Here is a 17,150-nt window from a genome sequence, read left to right as displayed (position 1 = left end):
CAGTTAAAAAGGTGTCTTTTAGAATGTTTGTTTTCCGCCTAGTAGTGCACAACTCTTTTAGAAACTTAGCATATTGTGGTAATTTTTTAATAGATTCAAGAAAATGTAGGTGTATCATTAGATTTTTAAAAACTTTCCTAATCTCATCAAAATTTGTATCCTTGTTTAGCATGGCTAGTCTCTGGGGAAACGGTGGTTTCTCTCTATATTTAGCATATGGGTCAATAGGATTTTTAACCTTGGCCATTTTTTTCTTGGGTTGTGGTTTAGCTGGTACCTCTACAGGGGTAGGATCTTCAGTTTCTATATCAGTCTCTAGTAAATTTTCATTTTCAATGACCACTGGTGGTGTATTAACTAGCATAGTGACGGCGTTATCAACCACTCTGCCAAAACGGAGAGTGGTGATGGCATTTAACTCACCTACATTTAAATTTATGTTACTAGTATTACCGGTTATAACTTTTGGTTGGGCTTTCTCTTGGGTTAACTGTTGTATGGATTGTTGAATGGATTATAGAATCTGTTGTTGAGCTTGCATGTAGGCATCGAAACAATCCGGTTGTGATGGTGTAGTGGGTTATGATAGTTGTGATTAACCGGGACAATACCTCTATTATTATTATAATTACCTGGTCCTTGTACTTGTCTTGGTGGAGCTGGGTTATAGTTGTTTGCTAGCCTAACATTTTGATTATTAAACCCCGGAGGTGTACCTGGTTGATTATTTCTCCAACTGAAGTTGGGGTTTTGTCTCCAAGGTGCATTAGGAATAGGAAGGCTATTTAACGAGCAAGCATTGTCTGGCTATGTGGGTGGTTGTTCATAGACGAGAGGACAATAGGAGTTGGTATGCTCAAGACTAAAACAGAAATTACATGGAAGAGAATTGATGTTCATGACAGGAGTAGGCTTATTTTGAACAGAAATGGCTTCTACCTTTTTTGTAAGGGATTTGATTAGAGTTCTAAGTTCGGGATTAGATTTAACCTCAAACATACTGGCAGCCTTGGCTGTGGAAAAAGAAGAAGTAGCGAAGTGGGGGATGTCATTACACCCCCTAGTTATTATTACGCTTGGATTGATCTTCTAAAAACCTATAAGTCTTTGAGGCTCCTTTGCTAAGAAAACTATCCCCATTCATTATATTAAGAACTTCCTTATGATGATGTGAAAGCCCCTTGAAAAGGCACGAACAAGTGTGCCTTTCACAAGGTTATGATGTGGACACTCTAATAAGAAGATCAGTGTACCAGTTCCAGGCCTCTGAAAAGAATTCATGAGTGAATATGGCGAAAGAAATGAATCTTTTGAATCATTTCATTTGTCTTCAGTGGTGGGTAAAACTATTCCATGAACAATTGAACAAGTTTGGCCCATGAGTCCACAGAATTAGGCGTTTGGTCAGTTAACCAAGACGTCGCCTTATCGACTAGGGTGAAAGGAAACACCCTCAGTTTAATTTGTTCAAAACCTACGTTAGGATGATGGAATGTAGTGAGAACTTGTTCTATTCTACGCATATGCTTTTTTTTTTTTTTGAAATGGCTAGGGGTTAAGGCGACCCCAACCTTTTATTTAATCAAGAGCGCAAGTACATTTTTCCTTCTTTATCCCTTTTAACCACTTCATACATTTTTTGGTCCATTGGAGGGATATGATACAAAATATCATTACATGAGGACTTCCTCAGCTTGGATAGATAGTCAGCTACTTGGTTTCCTTCTCTAAAAACATGTTTAAAAAAAATTTTTTTTTTTTTTTTTTTTTTTTTGGCCATGAGGTTCTACGCATATGCTGATAAGGCTTTTCGTGGTCTAAACCGTGAAAAATGGGTAACAAATTAAAAATATTTTGGGGAATTAGAAAATCCCCCATTGGGTCTGCTATAACAATGCATGACTTAGGGCCATCGTTTAGGGAATTGTAAAAATCAAAGAGAGGAGTCTCTGCTTCTTCAGCCATTGATGCAGGTGTAGTGTGTGATATTCTAGATAGACGTGTGCGTTGACGTTTACGATAGATAACGTTAGATGGTTTTCTCTTACCAGACCTTAATCTCATGCAAGGCTAAAGTCCAATATGAAAGAACACTAATGGCAGTCAAACAAAACCTGATATGCTAGAATTAAACTCTTCTGACAGAAGAGACGAGGAGTGAAAGAAGGAGAACCTGAGTGCCTCCTTGCTACGCTTATGAATAGCGTCTTTAATACGAACCTCAGTGTCTTGTGGAAGCTTGGAACACTGAATCAACAATTATTTCCAACGAAAAGATGTACTGGAACTAACCTGTATATATCGGCTTTTCTTCAGAGGGGCGCGGGCGCACTCAATTATAAGATAACAAGGGCGCGTGCACACTCTGTCAATTTTTATAGAAACAGGCTTGTGCACGGTTTCTTAATAGGTTGGGCCTAAAAATTAGAAAGAAAACACGAAATTAGCTTACTGGAAGGAAGGGCGTGTGCACGCTCAGATATAAAGCAAATAGGGCGCGAGTGTGCTCCGAGTACAATTTCGAAAAATTTCCAGTAGACTTCTAGGAGCAAAAATTTTGTTTTTCAAGAAACAGAACACACAGTCATATTCGAACAATAGGGTGGGTGGGTGTATTGGGCTATTGTAGAATTGAAAAACTAAGAGAATGAAATTCTAAAGACATCTAAGATGGCAGCGACACCATTTGATAAATGAAAAAACATCTTTTACTCCTACTTAACTTATTATGCTAAGAAGAAGTAAACTATACTTTAGTCATTTTTGTATCAAAGTTTCTACTTTCAATTATCATGCAATAAAACTAGAGTAAGAATTCATTCCACTCCTAGTTCCTTAGAAAATAACTAATTCACTTAATGATTAACAATTAAACAATACGAGAGTAATGATTTTAAATATACCTAATATGGTGAAAACTATGATTTAATGTATTCTAAATTGAACTATGACAATTAAATAATAAGATGTGAATATGAATAACGAATTAGAGAGATTTGAAATCCACCTTGATTAATCTCTAACATGCTAGTATAGAGTTTGTTACAACCCTAATCTTTACGTTTTACACAAGGTTCAACATAAAGGTTAGGTCTTTTTATCCCTAATTATTCATGGCATCTCTAACCAACTAATAATTAGCATGAGAGGAAGTTGAAACCCATTCTCATGATGAATAAACTACCCTCTAGAATTGAAGCTCTAATTAAATACAACTATTTTATACTAACACATCAAGTCTTCATCAAAGCTTCAATCAAACCCCTCTAATAGAGGTTTAGCTATGGATCATTAGACTATCATTAAATAAATAATAATAAAAATAAGACATAATTAAAATACTACTTGATTAAAAATAACTTGAATTGTATTAATGGTGGCTAGACTAATAAAATATAAACTAGGTTTAGACTAAAGAGAAAAAGTCAAAGCTAACAGATGGGAGATTAAGAGAGTTTTGCCTTAGTTCTTTTTATATAGGAGAGGTCTAGGTTTACAATTTCGTGCATGGGCTTTGGAGGTATGTTTTGGGCCACTAAATCAAGCCCAAAACCTAATTACTTAAATCCAAAAAGGGTTTCTCTACTAGAAATTACTATAACAGCCTTTTTGTCCACTTTTATTCCTCTAATTGGATTAAGACATAAATCATTAGAAAGCTCTTTCCGAGCAGGCTGTTTTGACATATAATAGGCCCAATTTCGAAGTCTGAATCCAAAGATACGACCTACAAAAGTTTTGTTAACTTTTATGCTCTATTTCTACCCGCATTGACTTTGACTTTTCTGCTTTGACTGGGCTTTAAAAAAACTTTTTCTCCTTGAAACTTGGGCATTATCCATAGAACTTCTTAGCAACCAACTTTTGCTCCTTTATCTTGCAAAAGTGACATATTTCTTCACATAATTGACTCCAAGACCTAAAATACACAAAAGTACGTAAACTGTACTAACTCTTATTTATTATAAACATAATTAGTCTATATGTAATGTTATTAAGGGGTTAAAACTACATTTTTGGGCTCTTATCAAAACCATAGGAACTTTAAAAGCTGATTTCATAATTAGTAATCAACGCACAAGTTTATTAGCGTGACATGACTTGGATTTGGATATGAGTAAGTCCTTGAGATATGAGTTGGATTTGGAGGTGTTACACTTTTCCTGCCTATTTTTTTTGTTTAGCATGGTAATCACTGTCGTTATTTTATTTTCTTATTGTAGTCTTGGAGTTTGTGTTCTTTTAACTATTGTTTCCACCAAGTGATAGTCATCAAGTGTGACGATGGAATAAGAGATCCTAATCTTTGCAATACATACACTTCACTATGTACTTACTGAATCAACAATAACTCAAATAGATTGGTATTAATTTCCATAGTACTTGCTTTATGATTAAGCTCTTTGTGGTCTCTTGTTAGTTTTGTTTGATGTATATTTTTGTTTCTTGGTCATTGATTGTAAATTTATGACTCGGGATAGAATAGTTTGATCTAATTTTGAGACTTGGTCTTGATTATATTAATTTTGGTTGTAAAGCCTAATTTAAGAACATGGGTTTTTGATATTTTGTATAATCTATGAAGGAGGTTTGCGAATGCGTGGAAGACCGAGCTAGAAACGGGACAGAATCAAAGTGCATCGAGTGAGATTAATTAGAATATAGTTGGAGTTACACTTTATCCTTGTGCAGATCAACAAAAGAGGATTAATAGAGTAAGCTAGTCTTTAAACCTGATCTTAATATTCCAATATCAAAGCCTTTTTTTTTTTTTTTTTTGTAGTGTAATATTTTGGTTTTTGGTTTTTTTATAGGAAATAGATGTGGAACTACAACATGAGTGGTGATTCTTATGTTCCATATATGGTTCATCTGTAATTGGTGGCTAATTAGTATGTAAATCTACCATTAAAGTTATGTTCTCATGTTGTATTTTATGAAGTTAGTTTATAAAAAAATTCAATGGAAATTGCCAATTTTTTTTATGAATACATTGTTTCTTTATGAATAGATATGAGTATGTCTTAACCCTGTTTTTTTTTATGAATACATTGGCGTTTGTAGCATTTGAGTGGGAACTTGCAAGAATGTAATTGGTGCAGAAAAGAATGTAATGTTGGGATACCCGAACAATTATTATAAGAATTTTTTTTTTAAATAAAAAACTAATACCCGACGGATAAAAATTGTCTAGTAGCAAACTACCCGACGGCCAACAGCAATCACCAACTGTCGAAATACCCAACGGTTAGTAGCAGCTAGCATATCCGACTGCTTATGACACCTGTATTGTCTGATGGCTAGTGACAGCTGGTCTAACCGACAGTTCATAACATTAGGACTATCCGACAGTTTTTGACAACAGGAATATCCGACGGTTGTTGACAACATAAACTATCCGACGGTTTGTGACAGCCGGAATATTCGACGTTTTTTAACAGCAGGAATGTCCGTTGGCAAAGATCATCGACCCCAATAGCCTGTTCTGACCAATAATAACCGTTGGAAACCTATGCCGACCGAGCATTTTCCGATGGTCTTGCGGCAGTTTTGGTCTGTTAGGTAATACTTTTCGTGACAGCCATAGTCAGTCGGGTAAAGTCGCTCTTTTTGTAGTGAGAATTATATCATTAATGTGTGTTCTGATACTAAGTTTGGTAAAGTAAATAGAATTAGCGGCCTAGCCAAAAAAATAGTTAAGACTAAGAAATATATTGTGTACCCACTTGTATATTTGTTGATTAAGTTGGCGCTGATTTTACCTGTTGCTACTGCTACCGTGGAGAGGGCATTTTCTACTATGAATATCATAAAGAATCGTCTACGCAATCGGATGGCGGATGAATGGTTGAATGATTGTTTAATAACATACATTAAAAAAGAAGTTTTTGATAGCATTGATACCGAGTTGATCTTACAGTGTTTCCAAAATATGAAAAAGGATGACAAAAAAGAAGGCCACCGAAGACAACTATGAAGAAGTACTTGTTTAGACTGAATTATTTTTTATTTTCTTATTTTTTTTATATTACATTTATTGCAATCATTTTATATTATTTTTTTATGTTCGAAATATATTTATTTTGTGATTGGGTTTGAATTTTTAGTTAAAAAAATTTAGTGTACTGTTTTTTTTATGTTTGGTTTTTGGGTGGCTCACCCTCACTTAAATTCCTGGCTCTGCCAGGGGGGATAGACATTGGGATTAACACGTGGTTAGAAGCACCACGAAAGTAAACATGCATCTCTGCACTATATGATTACCTGACTTTTTGGAGCCACACTTTTTACCCAATAATGTATAGTAGTTTTAATCATCACCCTTTTGTTAAAATTTAAAATAACTTAACCTCTTTCCTATTTATTTTACTGATAAAGATTCTCCAAATTTCAGAATTAGCTCCTCCCTCTATCTTTCAAAATTAAAATCACCTCTTGATAAAAAGCTACCCAAATATTAGAATCAGCTTGACATATCATAAAGAAAAATGGTTAGAGAAAAATATCAATGAATAAGCACTAAGGGGTTGTTTTGTTTTTTGGGATTCAGCATTCAGTGGTGCTTAATAGTTAGTTTTCAGCATTCAACGATCAAAATAGTTGTTTGTTTTTATTTTCAATTAAGTATTCAACGCCAACTTTAGTCTTCAGCATTCCGCAACAATCTTTCTCTTGAATGTTGAATCTATTTGTTTGAGTTGCCTAGTTCCAGCCTTGCCCCTTCATCTTCAACTATGCGAGAGAGAGAGAGAGAGAGAGAGAGAGAGTTCTATTTTATGGATTTTGATAGCTATGGGTAATAAGATGGGTGGGTATATGATACAATGGTCTCGCATGTTACAAGTTATGAACAACTAATTACAAAGCAAAACCCATCCCATTTTTTTAAAAGAAAAATGAACCAATGAAAATTTTTCTACAACAAATTGGTAACTAATTTTTTCAAATTGCCATCATTTTTCTAACTAATTAGCCCAAAAAATAATAAATAGATAAATGCATTTATTTTCACTTCTATAATAATAACCTGTAATTTAATTTAACTTGGTATTTTCATATCTTTTGTTTTTATAAACAATTAAGTTGTACTCAAAATAGATAACAACGGGTGAAATTGTCCAAATGATTTATATTCAGTATTCAAAGCAAGATCATTTTGACAGAAAACAAACATTTATTTTAGAGTTCAGCAATCAGCATTCAGCATTCAGAATATGTGTCATTTAGCATTCAGCATTTAGCATTCAGAGGCTCAGAAAAACAAATGACCCCTAATACTCTATCTAACTAATCAACCTCTATATCAAATATTTGTGTCTTACTCTCTCTCTCTCTCTCTCTCTCTCTATCATGCAATATAGATGTAGCTAGTAAGGATTTGTTCCACTACTAAATCCTAATCCTCATAGAAATATGGAATTAACTAGGGTGATCTTGGACACACCCATAAAAACACTCCCATATCCCAACTTTAAAATAAGTAAATAAAATTATTTTAGACACATTTAGGTTCCTAAATTATCCTTTTTTTTTATTAGGCGTACCCAAGACAAAACAAGCCATTTATTTATTCTTCTTTCTTTCAAAAAAAAATGTTCTTAAATTCTTCTCCAATAATTTACCTCGCTCTCTAGCAACATTTCTCTCACCAATAAGTATGAGCATAAATCAACTATACCAAAGTAATGAGGATGAATAAACAAAACAATCAAAATTTTAAAAAAAAAAAAAAAAAAAACAAAACAAAACAAAAAAAAACAAAACAAAACAAAACAAAACAAAAACAAAAACAAAACAAAACAAAACAAAACAAAATCAAATTTCGACGAATGGGAGAACTCAGAAAATTATTATACTTTGGATTACTATAGTGGACAAGTACAAATACCCACGTTTTTTGCCCAGCTTAAGTCTCAATCAACAACTAATGATTTTGAATTCTTAAATGCAAGATTATAAGGTTGTGTGTTGTTGTTTTTTTTTTTTTTTTTTTGTTGCCCCTATTAGAAATACCCCAAATGAATTTGGGAGATATTATTAGATTGAGACGGTTATTGGGGTATGTCAAAAACTTTAGTTAGTTATTGAATTGAGAAAGTTATTGGGGTATGTGAAAAACATATGTTGCACGGACGCGGACATTAACGCGGACGCGGACACAGACGCGGCAACTCGGTTATATCTCAAAAATGTAGGATGCGGACGTAGCAAAGGACGTGGAAATTAATTAATATTTATAATTTTATTTTATATAAATTGAACATTAAAAACTAAATTAAATGTATCAACATTCATAAATTCAAAACAATTAAAGATAAATAGCCACAAAATTAAGTTTAATATTTCATAATCAAACTTTAAAAACATGTCATAAGTCTTAATAAAACAAAAAATGAAAAAATTGAGCTTTTTAATATTATTTTGATTTATTTTTTATTTTTGTGGGTCAAAATCTGCTTCCTGGCCATGTTGACCTCGCGTCCAGTTTAATTGATCGCATCTTGACCGTGTTGACCGCGTCCAACGCACATCCATGCCACTTCCTATGCAGACACAACCCATGGGTTGGTGCGTCCGTGCTTTATTTAGATTCAAAAACTTTAGTTAGTTATGGGGTATGGGAGTGGTTTTATGGGTGCGTCCAAGATCACCCATTAACTATTGAATTTACAAGAAAATAGTCCAGAGGACCAATTTGGGGAAAAAGTAACTCTATAGGACACTGTTTTTTGTGAGTAACTCACAAGGACATATTTTGGGGAAAAGTAACTCACGAACCCACTATTTCAAAATTAGGAACCCTCAAGGACAAAATAAGTTGGCCCGGCCCTTTTACTTTTTTTAAATGCCAGTTATACCCTTCCATGAAAATAACCCTCAAGGACAAATGGCCCGGATTTAAAATAATTATTTTCCGATTTTACCCTTTCTGTCATTTTACTATGAACAATGAGTGTTCATACCTTCTGCTGGTGTATGAACAATGATTGTTCATATCCAAATAGGTGAATGTACCTTATACAATATATTGATGTATGAACATTGAATGTTCATACCCAAAGGAATATGAACATCGAATGTTCATACCCAATCAATGTTCATACCCAATCTACTATGAACATTGAATGTTCATACCCAATCAATGTTCATACCCAAGGACTATGAACATTCAATGTTCATGTATGAATATTGAATGTTCATACCCAAAGGACTATGAACATTGAATGTTCATACCCAATCAATGTTCATACCCAAGGACTATGAACATTCAATGTTCATACTAAATACACCGGGTCGTTTCTTCTGGGTCGGGCCGTTAATTATTATCATCAGGGGTATACTTGACATTTCATCTACCCGATCCGTTTTTTATTTCGCATCAAGGGTATACTTGACCTTTCATCTACCCAATCCTTGTGAGTTACGGGAAAAAAAAGGTGTCTTTGAGAGTTACTTTTTCAATAGTTTTGTCCTTGAGAGTCACTCCCTAAATTTAAGGAGAAATAGGGTGAGAGTAATATTTGAGCTGTGATTTCTACTCTACTTTTTATACTAATGAAAAAAAAATGATACATAGCTTGAACCATTCAAGTATATCTGTATATGCATATTAGGTATGAGTTAAACACAGTTAGTTATAGAAGACCTGATCTCAAATAGAATTATAGTATATCCACAAAAACTTCAAGTGGAAATCTAATATATATCGAAAAAAGATTAACGCAGTGGTGGCCCTGGGACAATCCACACAGGCCAAAATGTTTGGGCCAAAATAAGGCCCCTAACCATGTCAATCCATTATGTGTATAGTAGGTGGTCCATTTTATTTCTTAGTCATATCCCACATTCCCACTACTTTTAGGTTCAAAACAAGCTCCTCTTTGGTCTATCATCCATGCCCAATTCAACTTTTAAACTTTTAAATTTTAATTGTGTACTTTTTACTGATTATTAATTTGAAAATACTAAACACAAGTAAGCAAGGTGGCTCAAACTAATAAAATTAAGAAAATATACAACATCTTATACCAATTTGACGTGTTAACTTGTAGTGTTGGTTATTATAACCACTTTATGTTGAGTTTTTTCTTCATAAACATGCCACCCTGGCTTAACGTCATTTTTTTTGGGTGATTTTGGACACACCCATACCCCATAACTAACATAAGTTTTTTTCATGGCCTAATAACTGCCTAAATCCAATAATATCTCCCAAATTAACTTGTTCTAATAAGGGCATGGGGCAAAAGGATTAAAAAAATAATAATAATAAATAAGGACACGTCTCTATTTGGTACCCCTTTTTTAGTGAAAGTTTCTTTTCGTAATTTTCTTCATCTCTTGTTGTATTTTCTACAAAAATAAATAAATAAATAAAATAAAAAATCGAGCCTTGCAAACACAGATTTAGTCCAATGCTTATTAAATTAGAACTTGCTTTTAAATTACTAAGTCATCTCCTTTAGTGTTTCTAACATTTGTCTTGCAACAACTTGAAGCAACTCTGTAATGAATTCGTAATGGGGTCTGTTGAGCCTTAATTGGTTGTTTGTTTGGCTTTCAGCACCATAGTTGTTTGATGAAATACCGCATTAAGGGGAAAAGTCGTGTTGCTGACTTCGTGTGCGCAAGGTTGTGAAGATTGCCTATGGAAGTGCATGTCTTCCGTTTTGGATGTGGTTAGGCTAGGAGAATGGAAATTCGAATTTGGTGTGGTGATGTTAATCTTGTTTGGTTGTTTGGCTGGGAACAATTGATGTTCTTTGCTGTTGGGTTATAGATTATACTCTTTGGGTGCTTGTTATGTTATGAGAATTGTTATCTGTGAATGGTTGTTTGAAATGGGCGCTGGTTGTATGAATTTGGGCATAGTCACTTGGCCTTGAACCTTTTATTACCTTCCTATTTTAGTGTGCAGTGGTAATTCTTGGTACTTTTATTTGTTCTCGTTGAAACCTGAAATTCATAACCGGATTGGAATTAAGTTTCTTTAGGGGTGTTACTAATAAAAGTAATTCTCTGATCTAGTTTGTGAGTGCCTCTTATCATGTGAAACATGAGAGTAAACATTTGTTTAATTTGATTTTCAAAGTACCTTAAAATATCCCAGGGCAATGTATAATATTTAGGTTTTAGTGAAAATTTCTCCAGCAAAGAAATATAATTACATAATGTCTACTGCTAAATGCTAACTGAGAATACAACTTCTGCTATTTCAGAAATTCTCTTCCAGGTATGCATTTAGATTTTGCCAGCACTTTAGAAAGGACTATGAGCTGATTTAATGTTTTTGATTCAGCATCTGACCTCGTTTAAATGGTCAAATCACACTTCTCTAGCAAAATTAAACTGCAAATGATTTTTGGGACAGACAGAGTCATAGGAAACAATAACAATAACATTTGCCTGTTGTAAACTACTGTGAATCTTCTAAAAGAATACAGGTTTTGACATTGTTAATTAGCAATCAATCTATCTTTAGGGGGAATTGAAGGGATGAAAGACATGAATCCTATAGGGCTGTCACCTCAACTTTTACTTGTAGTCGGTGGCAACAACCATTTGGCCCTTCCTGTGGATCAAAGAATTAGGAAGTGGTAGAGTGCCATAACACTGACATCAAAATTCTTAAAGGTCATGATGTAGTCAGTTTGTCATTCATAATGACCAATAGAGCAAATTCTATACTCAACTTCACCAAAATTTGTTGGAGTTATCCCTCACATGAGGATGAGAAATCAATTTTGTTCGCGTGAAGAGTGTGCGCTCAGACTGGTCTAGCCCAAGGCGCGCCAGCGCCCTTTTCACTAGAAAACAAAGTAGGCACTTGAGGGCGCGCGTGCTCGAAATTGGCCTTGCCGAGAGCGCACCCGTGCCCATGTCTATTTTCTCAAGTTTTTATCTACAGAATCAGCTTTTTAGGATATAAAACCATAAACAAGGCCAAGACAAGCCAACATAGAAGTCTTGAATTGAAACCCAATTTTGAGAGAGATCAAAATTGAGAGATAACATTTGCAGAGAGAAAAGCCTATAAAGAGAGATGAGTGATCTAATAAGGTAGAGAGACTTGAGAAGAGTGATTATAATCTTCATTCCCACACTTATAAAAGGATTAGCTCTTGTGGAAGTAGGCATCATTGGCCGAACCATGTTACACCTTGTGTTGTGGTATGTTTTACTTTTCTTTGCATTATTATTTGTTGTTGATAGTTGTTTAGAAAGTTGGGCATGCTAGGTTGGTTGTAATGGATATTTAGAATTTGTCTGGAGTAGTAGTGTGTTCATATTGCAAGTTATCTGTGTAGTGGGGATCGATTGGTATCATTATTCCCCAACAAGTGGTATTAGAGCCAGGTTAGATCAACCTAGGTTGCTATCCAAATTTTGCTCTGAAGGTGTTTGACAAAATTCCTGAGAGAAGATTTGAATTTTAATAACTTGTAGAGATGGACCATTTAGTGAACACTCGCATGACTAGTCTGAATAGAGCGAACTACACTATTTGGAAGCCCAAGATGGAAGACTTGCTCTATTGCAAGGACTTAGCACAACCCATTGAAAATGGAGGAGAAAAATCGGAAACGATTGTTGCGGCTGAGTGGAGCAAGCTTGACAGAAAAAGCGATTGGGTGCATTAGACAACGGATTTACAACAATGTAATCCGCTTTGTATCCCAAGAGACCACAACTTTCAGCCTGTGGAAAAATTTAAAAGAGCTCTATGAGAAGACAAGAAAGGATGCACATAATAGCTCCTGTCACTCAGAGATCCTTGTTCCAAAAAAGCAAGAGAGGCAAAAGCAAAAAAACCATCTCATTTTAGAGGTGATGACAAAAGAAAATCTAGGAGCACGAGTAGACCTCATAAAAAAGACTTGTCGTGTAATCATTGCGGTATCCATGGCCACTTCAAGTATAAATGCATAGAATTAAAGAGGGATGAGAAGACTAGTACCGTATATGAAGACAAGTTAGAGTTAAAAGAAAGCACTATAGATATCGCTTCACATGGTGAAGTAGGAATTGTGTCAGATGGTGACGAGCTATGCTTGAGCACTTCAGGCCAGGGTACAGAGTGGATGATAGATACAGGAGCATCCTATCACGTCACACCACATAGGGGATTCTTCACTACCTACAGCTGTGGTGAATTTGGTGAGGTAAAGATGGGTAACAGTGGAGTCTCAAAGATTATAGGCATTGGTGATGTTCATATAGAAACCAATATCGGCTACACCTTGACACTCAAGGATATAAGACATGTCCCTGACATTTGGCTAAGCCTAATTTCCGCTGGGAAGTTAGATGATGATGGCTTTCTAAACTCGTTTGGTAACGGGGTATGGAAACTGAGTAGAGGTTCCATTGTAGCAGCCAAAAGGAAGAAAACTTGCTCTCTTTACAAGACACAAGCTAGTCTGTGTAAAGCATAAATAAATGCGGCAGAAAAAGAAGCTTCCTCCGAGCTATGGCATAAGAGACTGTGTCATATGGGCGAAAAAGGCATGGAAGTTCTTTCTAAGAAAAAGGCTTTGCCAAACATTAAAGGTACGCATTTAAATAGATGTACTCACTGTTTAGTAGGAAAGCAACACAGGGGTGTCTTTCTAAAGATTCCCGTCTCACATAAAGGACAATGTCCTTGAGTTAGTTCACACTGACTTATGTTGTCCTATGAAAGTAAAGTCCCACAGAGGAGCTTTGTACTTCTTGACTTTCATTGATGATGCGTCAAGAAAGATATGGACATATAGTCTGAAGACCAAGGATGAAGTATTTGGCATGTTCAAGATTTTCCATAGCATGGTGGAAAGAGAGATAGGGAAGCCTTTGAAGTGTATTCACTCAGATAATGGGGATGAGTACATAGGGCCGTTTGAAGAGTATTGCAAAAGTCACAGGGATTCATCATGAGCAGACCGTTCCTAAGACACCGCAACAAAATGGTATAGTCAAGAGGATGAATCGTACCATTGTAGAGAGGATGAGATGCATGTTGTCTCACTCTAAGTTATCGAGAAGTTACTAGGTAAAAGCAATGCGCACAGCCGTACATGTGATCAATATATCGCCGTCAAAGCCTCTAAATAGTGATTATCCAGAGAAAGTATGGTCAGGCAGAGATGTTGATTATGGATACTTAAGGGTATTTGGGTGCAGGGCATTTGTTTATATTCCCAAGGATGAGAGATCCAAGCTTGATGACAAAACCAAGCAGTGCATTTTTTTGGGTTATGGGGATGAGAAGTTTGGCTTCAAACTCTATGATTCGATTAACAAAAAGGTAATCCGAAGTTGAGATGTTGTATTCTTGGAAGACCAAACCATAGCAGATTTCGAGGAGGGTGAGAAGTTATAAGCTTTCATTAATGATCTTGTTGATTCAGAACCGGAAGTTCCTACTGTAAAACGTGCAGAAGGCATTGAGAATGCAAAGAACCATGGGTTTGAAGCTCATGATGATGATCCTATTGCTCATGATGGGATAAAACCTATTGATATAGAAGATGCAGTGCATGAACCACCACCTGAGCAAGCAGAAGTACATCCTCCTGAGCCACAAGAAGATGGTGTAAGGAGGTTAGACAAAGAGAGACAAGCTTTAACCAGGTATCCACCACGTATATTTTACTATATGATGGTGGAGAACCTATATACTATCAAGAGGCTTTTGAAGGTACAGACAAAGAAAAGTGGTTGAAGGGCATGCATGATGAGATGGATTATTTACATAAGAATCACACTTATGAGTTAGTTGAGAAACCAAAAAAAAAGAAAAATTCTCAAGAATAAGTGGATCTACAAAGTCAAGCATGAAAAGAACATTCCACACCCAAGGCACAAAGCTCGCCTTGTTGTGAAGGGATTCGGTCAAAAGAAAGGTATTGACTTTGATGAAATTTTCTCTCCTGTAGTTAAGATGACTTTTATCAGGGTGGTATTGGGTCTAACCGCAAGTGTGAACCTAGAGGTTGAGCAGCTAGATGTTAAGACATATTTTCTTCAAGGAAACCTTGAAGAAGATGTATACATGGACCAGCCAAAAGGGTTTGAGGTCAAAGGCAAGGAGCACCTAGTATGCAAGCTAATAAAGAACTTGTATGGGTTTAAGCAAGCACCGAGACAGTGGTATATAAAGTTTGATTCTTTTATGGCAAAGCAAGGATACAAAAAGTCTGCTTTCGATCATTATGTGTTTGTTCATAAATTTCCAGATGGGGATTTCATAGTGCTCTTGTTGAATGTGGATGATATGTTGATAGTTGGCCAGAACATCAACAAGATATCCAAGCTGAAGAAAGACTTGAGTAAGCTAAGTCCTTTGAGATGAAGGATTTGGGTCAAGCAAAGCAGATACTTAGGATACGGATCACTCATGATAGAAAGAGTAGGAAGTTGTGGCTTTCTCAAGAAAGTTACATTGAGAAGGTGTTGAAGAGATTTAACATGGATCAAGCGAAGCCAGTCAGTTGTCCGCTTGGTGGCCAATTCTGTATAACCAAATAGATGTGTCTAAAGGGTGAGCATGAGTAGAGTCAGATGGAAAAGATTCCTTATGCATCCGCAGTGGGCAGCTTAATGTATGCAATGGTGTGTACAATACCGGATATTGCTTTTGTCGTTGGTGTTGTAAGCCGATTTCCGTCAAATCCGAGCAAGGAGCATTGGGAAGGTGTTAAGTGGATATTGAGATATCTCAAGGGCACTTCCAAAGCATGTTTGTGTTTTGGTGGAAGTAAGCCCTTACTTGAAGGCTACACTGATGCAGACATGGCAGGCCGGTGATATTGACTCGATGAAGTCCACCTCCGGTTATCTGTTTACTTTTGCAGGGAAGCAGTTTCTTGGCAATCTAAGTTGAAAAAAGTGTGTTGCCCTCTCTACTACAGAAGTCGAGTATATTGCAGCCACTAAGTGTTGTAAAGAGATGATATAGATGAAGAGGTTCTTCGATGAACTAGGGCTAAGGTAGAAACAGTTTATAGTTCTATGTGACAGTCAGAGCGCCATCCATTTGAACAAGAATCTGAGTTTTCATTCTAGATCTACGCACATACATATGCGTTATCATTAGATTAGAGAAGTACTCCAAGACAAGCATTTTGTGCATTGAGAAGATCCATACCGACAAGAACGGGTCGGATATGATGACCAAAGTCTTACCAAAAGGTAAGTTTGATGTTTGTTGTTCTACCACCGGAATGGTAGCACACTCCTCCTGTTGATTTGGAAATTGCATGGAGGTACCCCTCCTCACTGTTCGGGAGGGGGAGATTGTTAGAGTTATCCCTCACATGAGAATGAGAAATAAGTTCTATTCACATGAAGAAGTCCGAAAGCACCGATCAGATCGGTTTAACCAAGGCCCATGTATATGCCCTTTGTTTGGAAAACGAAATAGGCACTTGAAGGCGTGCGCACTCGAAATTGGCCTTGCGAGAGCGCACCCGCGCCCATGTCTATTTTTGCAAGTTTCTATCTACAGTAACCGTGAATCAGTTTTTTGGGATATAAAACCAAAAACAAGGTTTTGGAAAACCTAACACAAGAAGCCAAGACAAGCCAACACAGAAGTCTTGAATTGAAACCCAATTTTGAGAGAGATCAAAATTGAGAGATAACCTTTGTAGAGAGAAAAGTCTGTAAAGAGAGAGGAGTGATCTAGTAAAGTTGAAAAACTTGAGAGGAGTGATTGTAATCTTCTTTCCCACACTTATAAAAGGATTAGCTCTTGTGAAAATATGCATTATTGGCTGAACCACGTTACATCTTGTGTTGTGGTATGCTTTACTTTTCTTTGCATTATTATTTGTTGTTGATAGTTGTTTAGAGAGTTGGGCATGCTAGGTTGGTTGTAGTAGATATTTAGAATTTGTCTGGAATAGTAGTGTGTTCATATTGCAAGTTATCTGTATAATGGGGATCGATTGGTATCGTTATTCCCCAACAAAATTTCCATGCCTGGTGACAACTATAAGACACATACAGATCAGAAACTTCAGGCTATATTGATATCTCATAGAAGCCTTGCTGCCATTGACCTATATCTCCTTGCTTCCCAGTCACTAAGCTCCCAAGGGCCAACTCCAACTGATTTCTCAACTTCATAAACTTTCTTCTTAACACAATCTTCCAATTCCTCTGCT

Source organism: Coptis chinensis, chromosome 9 (genome assembly GCF_015680905.1).
Source record: "Coptis chinensis isolate HL-2020 chromosome 9, ASM1568090v1, whole genome shotgun sequence".
NCBI lineage: Eukaryota > Viridiplantae > Streptophyta > Magnoliopsida > Ranunculales > Ranunculaceae > Coptis > Coptis chinensis.
The sequence above is the reverse complement of the archived record's forward strand: the minus strand, read 5'-3'. Positions refer to the sequence as shown.